Raw genomic sequence first — 12,242 nt, forward strand, 5'->3', positions numbered from 1 at the left:
CAGCAAAAGCAGGAAGCACTGAGCATGCTCCAGCCCACAATGGGCCTCGGATTATTGATGTCAGCGCAGGACCAATAAGAGTCAGGGGAACGGGGCTGGAGGACCAGGATGTGCCTTCAACCAATCGGAGTGAATGAGGGGCGGGACAATACTCAACCACGTGATAAACCTCACTGACAGCACAGTGTTGTTGTGGCCAAGGCATTGGGAATGTGTGAAGGTGCAGGGCAGGGAAAGGAAAGACATAGACCAGAAAGAGAAGGACATTTTCATGGTATGGGATGAGAGGTTTTACAGAACTTAGTGCACATTGTGAATCACAACTTTGAAAATCCCAAATTCTGCACCATTTTCCCTCCTTATAATGCATTTTGCACTCCCTGAAATAGCAACTGTGTTTCTCCCTCCACAGATCCCAGTGATCAGTGCCAAAGCCCCATTGCCTGTGGAGAGGGTGATGTTTGATTTCCCTGTCCAGCTGCAGTTCATGTGGTGAAGGTGCTCCCACAATGTGGTTGGGTAAGTGCTGTTATAGATTATACACTCAGCAATATTGAAGAGTTGACAATGTATGTGCAAATCAGCAACAGTTTGTTTTTTTTAATCATGTTTATAATTTCACAGAAATACTATTGAAAAATTCTGGCATAAGGCCACAGATTGAGATACTAGGTCAAGTGATCAAAAGCATTGCCAAATGAGCAGGTTTTCGAGAACACCTTAAAAGAGGAAAGCAGGTCTGAGAGGGTTCAGGTGGGAATTCCAGACAGTGTTGCCTTGGCAACAGTAGAAACAGCCAGACTGATGAAGCAATGAATAAACACAAATGAGTTGTCAAGGTCTTGCAGGGTGTGTGGTGCAGGGAGACAGGGATGTTCACAGGGTGAGAATTTTAAATTGTTGCCTGTAAATAGGAGCCTTTCGATGGATCAACTAGTTTTGGTACAAGTGAGCACTTGGGCAGGAGGGTTTAAGATACTCTTGAGATTACATGTAAGTTGAATGTGGGAGGCTGGCCAAGAGTGTTTGGATAATTAAGTCTGGAGATAAATACTCGTCCATCCCTGCATTCAGTAAATGAGCTGAGACTAGGGTGGAGTTGGGTGATGTCACCAATGAAGAAAGTGTGTTTTTGGAGTTGGGCTCTTCTCCACATCACCCCCACCTCCCTCCCCTCACCAAATCACAGGTATTGTTCCTTGTTCTGTCTGTCTGTCTTTTCTGGTTATGTCCTTCTCTCCCATTCTGCTACGAAGTAATATTTTGACCTCACCGTTGTTGGAAAAACCTACTCCATCCCCACTCTCCCATTCCTTTCTAAATTCCTTGTATGTGGTGTCCCTCAAGGATCGATTCTTGGTCCCTCCTGTTTCTCACCCACATACTGTCAGGAGGTGACATCGTCCAAAAGCACCGTCTGAGGGTTCACATGTACACTGACAATGCCTAGCTCTCCCTCCCCATCATCCCTCTCCATTACTCAGTTATCAAACTGCTCATCACACTCCCACTACGCGATTGGCTGCAATTTCCTGCAACGGAACATTGAAATGGTTAAACCCATTGCCTTCAGTTGCTATTACAAATTCCTTTCCCTTACTGCTGAGCCCCTCCCTCTCCCTGGGAACTGTCTGAGGCAGAACTACACTCTTCACAATATTGCTCTCATATCTGTAACCCCAAGGTGACCTTCTGATCAGGTATCTACACAATCACAAACACCAGGAATTCCAATCTCTAAAACGTTGCTCCCCCCCCCACCCCTTCACCCCAGCTCCATTGCTACTGAAACCCCTGACCCGTGTTGATGTTGCCTTAAACTTGACGAATCTAAAACAGAACCCTTGATTCCGTTACTATCCGAGTATCTGATTCCAGATCCCTCATGATGGGAAACATCCTCTCAGTATTTACCCTGTCAAACTCCTTAAGAATCCTGCATGTTACAATGAGATCACCTCTCATTCTTCCCAAATCCAGTGAGTAGAGTCCCAACATTTTCAGCCTTTTCTTAAAAGATAATCCCTACAAGCCAGGGATCATCCCAGTTAATCTTTTCTGAAATGCCTCGGATGAAATTATGTATTCCCTTAAATAAAGGGACCAAAACTTCTGTCATTACTCCAGATGTGGTCTCACTCGCACTTTGTAAAGTTACTCTCAGGTATATACTCCAAACACTTACACTGAAAACTCCTTGTAATAAGAAACAACGTTCCATTCCCCATCCTGATTCCCTGTTGTAACTGTGTTTCCTACGCAATTACCCCTGGTCCCTTTGTGGTGCAGCTTTCGACAGTTTCCACCATTTACATAGCACTCTGTTCTTTTATTATCTCCTCCAAAATGAGCAACTTCACAATTTCCCAAATTATGCTCCATTTGCTAACTTGTTGCCCACTTCTCCAATGAATCCCTCTCTGTAAACTGTTTATAATCCTTTTGGAACTTTACCGTTCTGCCTTTTCTCAGAGATTTCCCCGCTCATTCTTCTAAACATTTCCTGGGAGCACTGGGCAGTGGGAAGCAGTTGTTACCTTTTCAGAGAGACTCTTTGGGAGGAGCTTGCTGCTCATGGGTCAGAATGGAGACAACTTGCCCATCGAGCTGCATGAGCCTTTCACCCCCCTGTCTAATTGATGAGGCACAGCGGTAGCACGGAAGGAAAGAAAAGGAAGCACATCCTGCTCTCCACATCGCACTGACTCTTGAAACATTGTGTCCCATGTGTCAAAGATCTGCCCTGTTCAGTCACATGAAGACCCAGTGTGGAAACTCACAGAAACCCATACAGATTTCCCCCTGAACTAACTGCTGACCCCCACAAGGGGTAATGTGTCCAGTCATCCTGGGCCAGGAGGAGGGGGTGGTGAGAGTTTCTTAAATGAACTGACAGTGACAGTTTTATAAACGTGTATTACAGGTGGACATTCAGATGGTAATCTCAGTAATTGTAACGCCAAACTGTGACAAAATTACTCAATTCATCAGGAGCTGGATATTCACATTGTGTGTGAGTATTGTATTCCAGCTCATTCCCATTTGCTGCATAAATGTCCTCTTCTGAATCACCCCACACTCTCAGTAGATCTCCCCCAAGTCTTCAATATGTGTCCTGTAATCCTTTTCTGATGAACTCATGAGTGTAAGGTGGATTATTCTAAATCTGTAAACCCCTCTGTCACAGGGCACCCGCAATTTCCTCTGCTACAAGGAGAACAATCTGTTTCCCCAAAACCCCTGATTCCCCAATGTCTGTTTGCTCCCTATAAGGCACACATCAGGATTGTGTTGGAACATTCTCCACTTGCCTGCATCAGTGCAGACACCAACAATATTAAAGTGAACATCCTCCAGGACAAAGCACTGTGCCTGAGTGGTGTCCCATCCCCCACCTTCAGCGTTCCCTCTCCCCATCCCCAGGATACAGTGGCATCACTGTAAAAGGTAGTCAGCATTGTCTGACCAGACCATAGGGCTGCTCTCTCATTAGGGAGAAATGTCTGGTGGTGGGTTTAACCTGAAGGTTACCACAGCCCAGGCAAGGGGAGAGGTTGAGAACAAGAGTCCATCTATTGTAGATGGATATTCTTGATATTTATTAACAACACCCATGTCTCTGCAACTAAAATCCCCCATTCCTTGTACCATCCTGGTAAATCTCCTATGCCCCCTCTCAGGGACCCTGCCATCCTTCCCAATGTGTGGGTGATCTCTGGTTTGCACAGACCCAGCTGCTCTGTGTTCCTGTGGGTGATGTCATCATCGAGCAACAGTTGCATTGAACCTCACTGTCTGTAAGGGTGGGAGACACAGAAATCCCGGTAGCATTTGAGATGTATTTAGTGTGCACTTGCAATGCCATGATAGATGAGACTTTTCCACAATTATTGGAAAATAGATGAGGACAGTTAGGTGGTAGTTTTCTTTGTCACAGACCCGATGTACTACCAGAGCCTTTTTCTGTTCTGTAGACCGCTAAGATGTTTATTATAGGAATATGACAAGCTCCATTGGACTTCAGGTCAGAAAGGGTGATACTAGAGTAGATGACAGATGATTGGCCGATGTTTTGGGAGGAAAAGGAGATTGAGAGGTTTAAGGAAGAATTCAGAAGCTCAGCACAGAATCGGAAAGGGCCGTCATCAAGTGAGAAATAAACATTGGGAATCCTGAAGGCTGGAAATAAAAAAGGCACATATAGCAGAGCTTTGAGAGACTGGAGGGGATTAGAGATAGGGAGAGTAATGAAGCTGGAGGAGATGAAAGTTGGAGAGGATTCTGAGGATTGAGGATGTTACAGAGATAGAGATATTTCTGATAGACTTTTTTGAGTTTTGAGGCTGGAGAGGAATTATCGAGATAAGGAAGAGTTGTAAGACTGGATGAGGTGGCATTGACGGAGAGTTCCGAGCATAGAGGAATTTACAGAGATAACGAGCGATAGAGTCAGAACGTTATACAGCACTGACACACACCCTGTGTTCCAACCAGTCCGTGTCAACCATAAATTCGAACTGAACTAATCGCATCTACCTCCACTTAGTCCAAATCCATCCAAGCATTCCCTATCGATATACAGGTCCAAATGCTTTTTCCTCTTAGAATCCCATTCCCCTACCGTTTTACTCTACATTTACCCCTTACTAATTCACTAAACCCAATCATCCCTGAACACTATGGGCAATTGAGGACTGCCAGTTCACCTACCCTGTACATCTGTGGCTTGTGGGAAGAAACAGGAGCACCTGGAGGAACTCACGCTGACACGGGGAAGCATATCCAAACTCCGCATGGACAGCCACCCAATGCAGGAATTGAACCTGTGTCCCTGGCAGCAGTGCTAACCATTGAGCCACTGTGCCACCCTTAAATTGTAATTGTATTCACAGCTACCACGTCCTCTGCTAGTTTATTCCACATGTGAATCACTCTCTGTACAAAAACAAAAAGTAAAATCCGGAACGTCTTTTTAGGGTCTTCCTTTTCTCACCCACTCTTGAATCGCGCCCCCTCCTGGAAAGGGCACCTGCTGTTCACATTACCTATACTCTTCAGGATTTTATAAACCTCCAATAAGGTCACCCCTCAGCCTCCTACACCCCAGTGAAAGAAGTCCCAGCCTACCTAGCCTCTCCTTATAACCGAAAGCATCCATTCCCATCAACATCCTGGTAAATCTCTTCTGAACCCGCTCCGACTTAATAACATCTGTCCTATAACAGCACAACCTGAACTGAGCACAGTATTCCAGAAGAGGCCTCACCAACATCCTGTACAACCTCAATGTAATGTCCCAACTCCTATACTCAAAGGTGTGAGCAATGAAGGCAAGTGTGCTATACATCTTCTGAACAACCCTGTCTACATGTGACATAAACTGCAAAGATCTGAACCCCGAGGTCTCTTTGTTCTATATCACTATGCAAGGCCCGACTTTTAATCAGTGTAAGTCCTGCCCTTTTATCAAGATGAAATATTTGGCATTTATTCCAATCCAGAACATCCTTCTAGTATAAAGGCAATAGAAGTATACTTAAGAGGAAAATCAGTAAGGCAAAAAGGGGACAGGACACAGTTTTGGCGAATAGGGTAAGGACAATCCAAAGGGTTTTTATAAATACATTAAGAGCAAATGGGTTACTAGAGACAGAATAGGGCTCCTCAAGGATCAGCAAGGCAGCCTGTGTGTGGATCGGCAGGCGATGGGGTGGGGAGGGGATACTAAACAAGTATTTTGCATCAGCATTTACTGTGGAGAAGGATATGGAAGATATAGAATGTTGGAAATCGATGGTGACACCTTGAAAAATGTCCATATTACAGCGAAGGTGGTACTGGATGTCTTGGAACGCAGAAAGGTGGATAAATGCCCAGGATTTCATCAGGTGTGTCCTAAAATTCTGTAGGAAGCTAGGGAAGTGATTGCTGGGCCCCTTGCTGAGATTTTTGTATCAGCGATAGTCACAGCTGAGGTGCCAGAAGACTGGGGGTTGGTTAATATGATGATACTGTTTAATGAAGGCGGTTTGGACAAGCCCGGGAACTACAGACCTGTGAGCCTGATGTTGGTGCCAGACAAGTTGTTGGAGGGAACCCTGAGGGACTGGATTTGCATGTATTTGGAAAAGCAAGGACTGATTAGGGATAGTCAGCATGGCTTTGTGTGCGGGAAATCATGTCACTTACTTGACTGAGCTGTTTTATGAAGAAGTAAGAAAGTGGATTTTTGAGGGCAGAGCGGTAGATGGGATCTATATGGACTTCAGTAAGGCGTTCGACAAGGTTCGCCATGGAAGACTAGTTAGCAAGATGAGATCTCACCATACCAGGAGAACTAGCCATTTGGAATATAGAACTGCCTCAAAGGTAGAAGACAGAGGGTGGTGGTAGAAGGTTGTTTTTCGGACTGGAGGACTGTGACCACTGGAGTGCCACAAGGGTCGGTGCTGGGTCCACTACTTCTCATCATTTACATAAATGATTTGGATGTGAACATAGGAGGTATTGTTAGTAAGTTTCCAGGTGACACCAAAATTGGAGGTGTAGTGGGCAGTGAAGAAGGGTACCTCAGGTTTCAATGGGATCTTGATCAGATGGGGAAATGGGCTGAGGAGTGGCAGATGGAGTTTAATTTAGATAAATGTGAGGTGCTGCTTTTTGGAAAAGCAAAGCCTAGCAGGACTGATAGACTTAATGGTCAGGTCCGAGGGAGTGTTACTGAGCAAAGTTTCCTTACAGTGCAGGTTCATAATTCCTTGAAAGTAGAGTCGCAGGTGGATAGGATAGTGAAGGTGATTGGTATGATTTACATTATTGGTCAGAGCAGTGAGTACAGGAGTTGGGCAGTCATGTTGTGGCTGTACAGGACATTGGTTTGGCCACTCTTACAATATTGAGTGCAATTCTGTTCTCCACCTATCAGAAGGATGTTGTGGAACTTGAAAGGTTCAGAAAAGATTGGTGGCAGAATATTCTTTCAAGGGTAGAATAACCAGTGGGAGGTCATTGGACATTGGTACCAATGACACAGGAAGAGAAAAAGATAGGTCCTGATGAGAGAATATAGCAAATTAGCCTGGAATATAAAAAAGTAGATACTCGGTCGTAATATCTGAATTACTCCCAATTCTACATGCTAGTGAGAGTAGGAATAGCAGGATGGAGGAGATGAATGATTGGCTAAAGATCTGGTGTAGGGCAGAAGGATTCACATCTTTTGGTCATTGAATTCTCCTCTGGAGTAGAAGTGACTTGAATAAGAAGGATGGATTGTCCCTGAATTGGAAGGTGACTAATATCCAGGCAGGGAGATTTGCTAGTGCTACTCGGGAGGCATTAAACCAGTGAGGGAGTGGGGGTAAACCTAAAGAGATAGTGAGAAAGGAGGTAAGTCTGAGGCTGGTACAGTTCAGAAATCAAACCGTCAAGGCAGAACGCGGTAGAACCGAGCAGTTACACTGCATTTACTTCAATGCAAGAGGCCTGACAGGGAAGGCAGATGAGCTCAGGTTATGGTTTGAACATGGGACTGGGATATCATCGGTATTATAGAAATATGACTCAGGGATGGATGTGACTGGCAGCTGTATGTTCCAGGGTATAGATGCTATAGGAAGGATAGAAAGGGGGACAAGAGAGGAGGACGAGTGGTGTTTTTGGTTAGGGATAGCATTAGAGTTGTGCTTGGGGACGATATTCATGGGAGTAAGTTCAGTGAAATTATTTGGACGGAACTGGGAAATAAGAAAGGATTGATCACCTTATTGTTAATATCTGCGTGTGTTTCATCTGATTGCTCTGGTTTCCTCCCACTATGTAAAGATGTGCAGGTTAGGTGGATTATCCAGGCTGAATTACCACAGTGTTCAGGGATGTGCAGGTTGGGTGGATTATCCAGGCTGAATTACCCACAGTGTTCAGGGATGTGCAGGTTGGGTGGATTATCCAGGCTGAATTACCCACAGTGTTCAGGGATGTGCAGGTTGGGTGGATTATCCAGGCTGAATTACCCACAGTGTTCAGGGATGTGCAGGTGGGTGGATTATCCAGGCTGAATTACCCACAGTGTTCAGGGATGTGCAGGTTGGGTGGATTATCCAGGCTGAATTACCCACAGTGTTCAGGGATGTGCAGGTTGGGTGGATTATCCATGGGAAAGGCAGCATTACATGGGTAGGGTGGGAGTCTCTGAGGGTCAGTGCGGATGTGATGGGCTGAATGACCTGCTTCCCCACTGTCTGGATTCTCTGATAATTATAATAGTTTTAAAATAGTTCCAAAAAAGAATAGACCAGATCTAAAAGTTGCTGTTCTAAATTGGATAAAGGTGCATTGTGATTGAACAAGATAAAATCTTTCAATACTTCTTTGCTATTCCCAGGTAAAGGGACGGCTGAAAAGTGGGAACGTAACATAAGGAATAGGAGCAGGAGGAGGCCATCTGGCCCCTCCAGCCTGCTCTGCCATTCAATAAGATCAGGGCTGATCTCAGCTCCACTTTACTGCTCTCTCCCATAACCTTTAATTCCTTTCCTGTTCGTAAATCTACATTTTGACCTAAAGACATTCAAGATGAAAGTCTCAACTGTTTCAATCAGCTGGGAATTCCACAGATTCACAACCCTTTAGCTGAAGAAGTTTCTCCTGAACTCAGTCCTAAATCTGATACCCCCTTATTTTGTCGCTATGCACCATAGTTTGTCCAGTCCACAGTGGAAATGACCTCCCTGCTTCTATCTTATCTACTCCTTTCATAATTTTATATTTTTCCTATACAATCTCCCATTATTCTAAATTCCAATGAGGATCATGCCAGTTTTGTCAATCTCTGCTCAGAAGGCAACCCTTTCAACTCCAGACTCAAACTAGTGACCCTGCTCTGCACCCCCTCCAGCGCCATTACATCCTTCCTGAAGTAGGGGACGAAAACCTGTACACAGTACTCCAGGTGTGGCCTCCCCAGCCCCCTGTACAGCTGCAGCATAACCATCCCTCTAGCAATGAAGGACAATATTCCCTTCACTGCCTTAATTACCTGCTGTACCTGCAAACCAGCTTCCTGTGATTCATGCACAAGGACACCCAGCTCCCTCTGCACAGCAGCCTGCTGCATGTTTTCACCATTTCATCATCCAGTTTGTTGTTAGTCCGACCAAAATGGATGACCTCACATATCCCAACATTGTCCTCCATCTGCCAGACCCTTAACCACTCAATTAACCTCTCTGTATCCCTGTGCAGACTGACAGTGGCCTCTGCACACATTGCTCTACCACTCATCTTAGTGTCGTCCACTTTTCATGAATCCATGCTGTGTCTGCTCGATGAGACAATTTCTATCCACATAGCTCACTATTTCTTTCTTGAGAGATCAGACATTTCCCCCACTACAGAAGTTATGCTGACACGTCCATTTTAAAATATTGGCATCACATTTGCAGCTTTCCAATCTGTTAGAACCGTCCCAGAGTCAGCAAATTTTAGTGAATTATCACGAGTGTATTTGCTATTTACCCACTGCCATTCCTTACAGTTCCCGGGGATGCATTCCATCACGGCCAGGAGACCCATCTACCTTTCGGCTGGTATCTTTCCCAGCACTGCCTCTTTACTGAGAATGATTGATTGATTGTTTCTCTGTCTTCATCTGCCATTGCCCCCATAGGCCTGCGACAATGAGTATATAGACAGTATGTTCCTGTTAAGGCCGAGGCTGGGAGGTGTAAGGAATGCTGCTGTCAAGAGGAATTGTGGCTCTGGTCAAGAAAATGAAGGAGGGATATGGCAAGTCCAGACAGCTGGGTTTGTGTGAATACCTAGAGGTATATAGGGGCAGTAGGAGTATACTCGAGGGAAACTAAGAGGGCAAAAAGGGACGAGAGAGCTTTGTGAAATGGGTTTGGGGAAAATCCAAAGAGATTCTAGAAATACACTAAGGACAAAAGAGTAACCAGGCAGAGAATAGGGACCCTCAAAGATCAACAAAATTGTCTATGGATCTGCAGGAGGCAGGAGAGATACTATCTGCGTATTTCATGTCCGCTTTTACTGAAGGAGGATATGGAAGTGAGAGAGTTTGGAGAAATAAATAGGGATAACTTGACAAGTGTCCATATAAGTTATGAGGCACTGGAACTTGTATAATGCATCAAGATTGATAAATCCCTGATACATGATCAGGTGAATCCCAGAACTTTGTGGGAAGCTAGGGAAGTGATAGTTGGGTCCCTCGCTGAGATATTTGTATCACCGAGGTGCTGGAAGACTGGCGCCATTATTTGAGAAAGGTGATGAGGAAAAGTCAGGGAACAATACACTGGTGAGCCTGGAGTCAGGTAAGTTGTTGGAAGGGCTTCTCAGGGATAGGATTTAGATGTAATTGGAAAGGTAAGAAATGATTAGGGACAGTCAGCATGGCTTTGTGTATGGAAATCACTAACTTGGACTTCAGAAAGACATTCAAGGTGGAAGAACTAGCTATTTGGATATAAAATTGGCTGTAAGGTTGGAGACAGAGGGTAGTGGTGAAGGGTTGCCTTTCGGACTGGAAGCCTGTGATGAGCAATATGGTGTAAGGATCGGTGCAGGGTTCACTGCTTTTCATCATTTATATCAATGATTCCTATGGTTAGTGACTTTACATAGACACCAAATTGGATCTGGAGGAAGTGGATCGGGAAGAAGGTTACCTCAGAGTACAATGGGACTTCAATCAAATGGGCTGGGGAGTGGCAGGTGGAGTGAATTCAGATAAATGTGAGGTGCTGCATTTTGAAAAAACAAATCAGGGCAGGACTTATACATTTAATGGGAAGGTCCTGGGGAGTGTTGTTGAACAAAGAGACCTTGTCGTGCAGGTTGATAGTTCTTTGAAAGTGGAATCATGGATAGGCAGGGTAGTGAAGGAGGCGTTTGGTGTACTTGGTGAGTGCATTGAGTATTGGAGTTGGGACATTGTTTTGCAGCTCTACAGGACATTGATTCAGCCACATCTGGAATTCTGCTTTCAGTCCTGGTCTCCCTGCTGTAGGAGTGATATTACAGAACATGAAAGGATTCTGAAAAGATGTGCAAAAGTGTTGCCAGGGTTGAGGATTTGAGCTATAGGGAGAGGCTGAATAGGCTGGGGCTGTTTTCCCTGCATCATTGGATGCTGAGAGATGACCTTCGAGGTACATAAAATCGTGAAGGACATGGATAGGGTGAACAACCAGGGTCTTTTCCCAAGGTTAAGTGAGTACAAAACTAGAGGGCACAAGCCTAAGGTGTGAGGCAAGAGATTTTAAAGGGATCTTAGGGGCAATGTTTTCAAGCTGAATATGGAATGAGCTGCCAGAGGAAGTGTGGAGGCTGGTACAATTACAACATTTGAAAGGCATCTGACTGGGTACGTGATTAAGAAAGGTTTAGAAGGATATGGGCAAAGTGCTGGCAAATGGGACAAGATTAATTTGGGATAAATGGGTGGCATGGATGAGTTGGATTGAATGGTCTGTTTCTGTGCTGTACATCTCGGAATTTAACTATTTGAGGATAAATTTGGAGTGCTACGGGTAAATGGGAGGGGAGGAAGGGCAGATTGGCAGCATGTCCAGAGGGAGAGAGTATAGCCGCAATGGGCTGAATAGCCCCCAACCCCTGTGCTCTGTGATACTGCCCCATTCACTGTGAATGATGAAGCTCATCCCAGGGCAGAGCCACAGACATATACAGCACGGAAACAGACCCTTCAGTCGAACTCGTCCGTGCCGACCAGATATCCTATCCTAATCTAGTACGATATGGCAGCAGTTGGCTCATGTGCCTCTACACCCTTCCTATTCATACACATCCAGATGCCTTTCAAATGGTGTAACTGTACTAGCTGCCACCACTTCCCCTGACAGTAGCTTCCATACACGCACCACCTCTACATGAAAAAAGTAGTCTCTTGGGTCCCTTTTATATCTTTCCCCTCTCACCTTAAACCTATGCTCTCTAGTTCTGGACTCCCCCACCCCAGGGAAAAGACCTTGTCTATTTATCTCATCAATGCCTCCCATGATTTTATAAACCTCTCTATGAGGTTACCCCTCAGCCTCCCACACTCCTGGGAGGATCCCACCACTCATGTCACAATGGGGCCTGGCTGATTGATGGCAGCTTCAGAACAATAGGAGACTAGATGTAATCCTCCAGCCAATGGGAGTGAATGAGGGGTGTTGCCAACAGGCCAGCATGTGACCATGAGCTGTGCACGT

At 45.2% G+C, this 12,242-nt stretch overlaps 1 long non-coding RNA gene across 3 annotated transcripts in view; it reads left to right on the forward strand.

Annotated features, from left to right (window-relative positions):
- Positions 1-415: 415 nt before the first annotated feature.
- LOC132813876 (uncharacterized) overlaps positions 416-12,242 on the forward strand; it is a 45,216-nt gene continuing 33,389 nt past the window's right edge. For 2 of the 3 annotated variants that reach the window (XR_009644196.1, XR_009644197.1), the window contains exons 1-2: positions 416-519; positions 2,924-3,013. This is a non-coding gene — a long non-coding RNA (uncharacterized LOC132813876). The remainder of the gene's footprint in view (positions 520-2,923; positions 3,014-12,242) is intronic. The other variant, XR_009644198.1, reaches the window with a different exon arrangement.

This window comes from Hemiscyllium ocellatum, unplaced genomic scaffold (assembly GCF_020745735.1).
Source record: "Hemiscyllium ocellatum isolate sHemOce1 unplaced genomic scaffold, sHemOce1.pat.X.cur. scaffold_510_pat_ctg1, whole genome shotgun sequence".
Lineage (NCBI taxonomy): Eukaryota > Metazoa > Chordata > Chondrichthyes > Orectolobiformes > Hemiscylliidae > Hemiscyllium > Hemiscyllium ocellatum.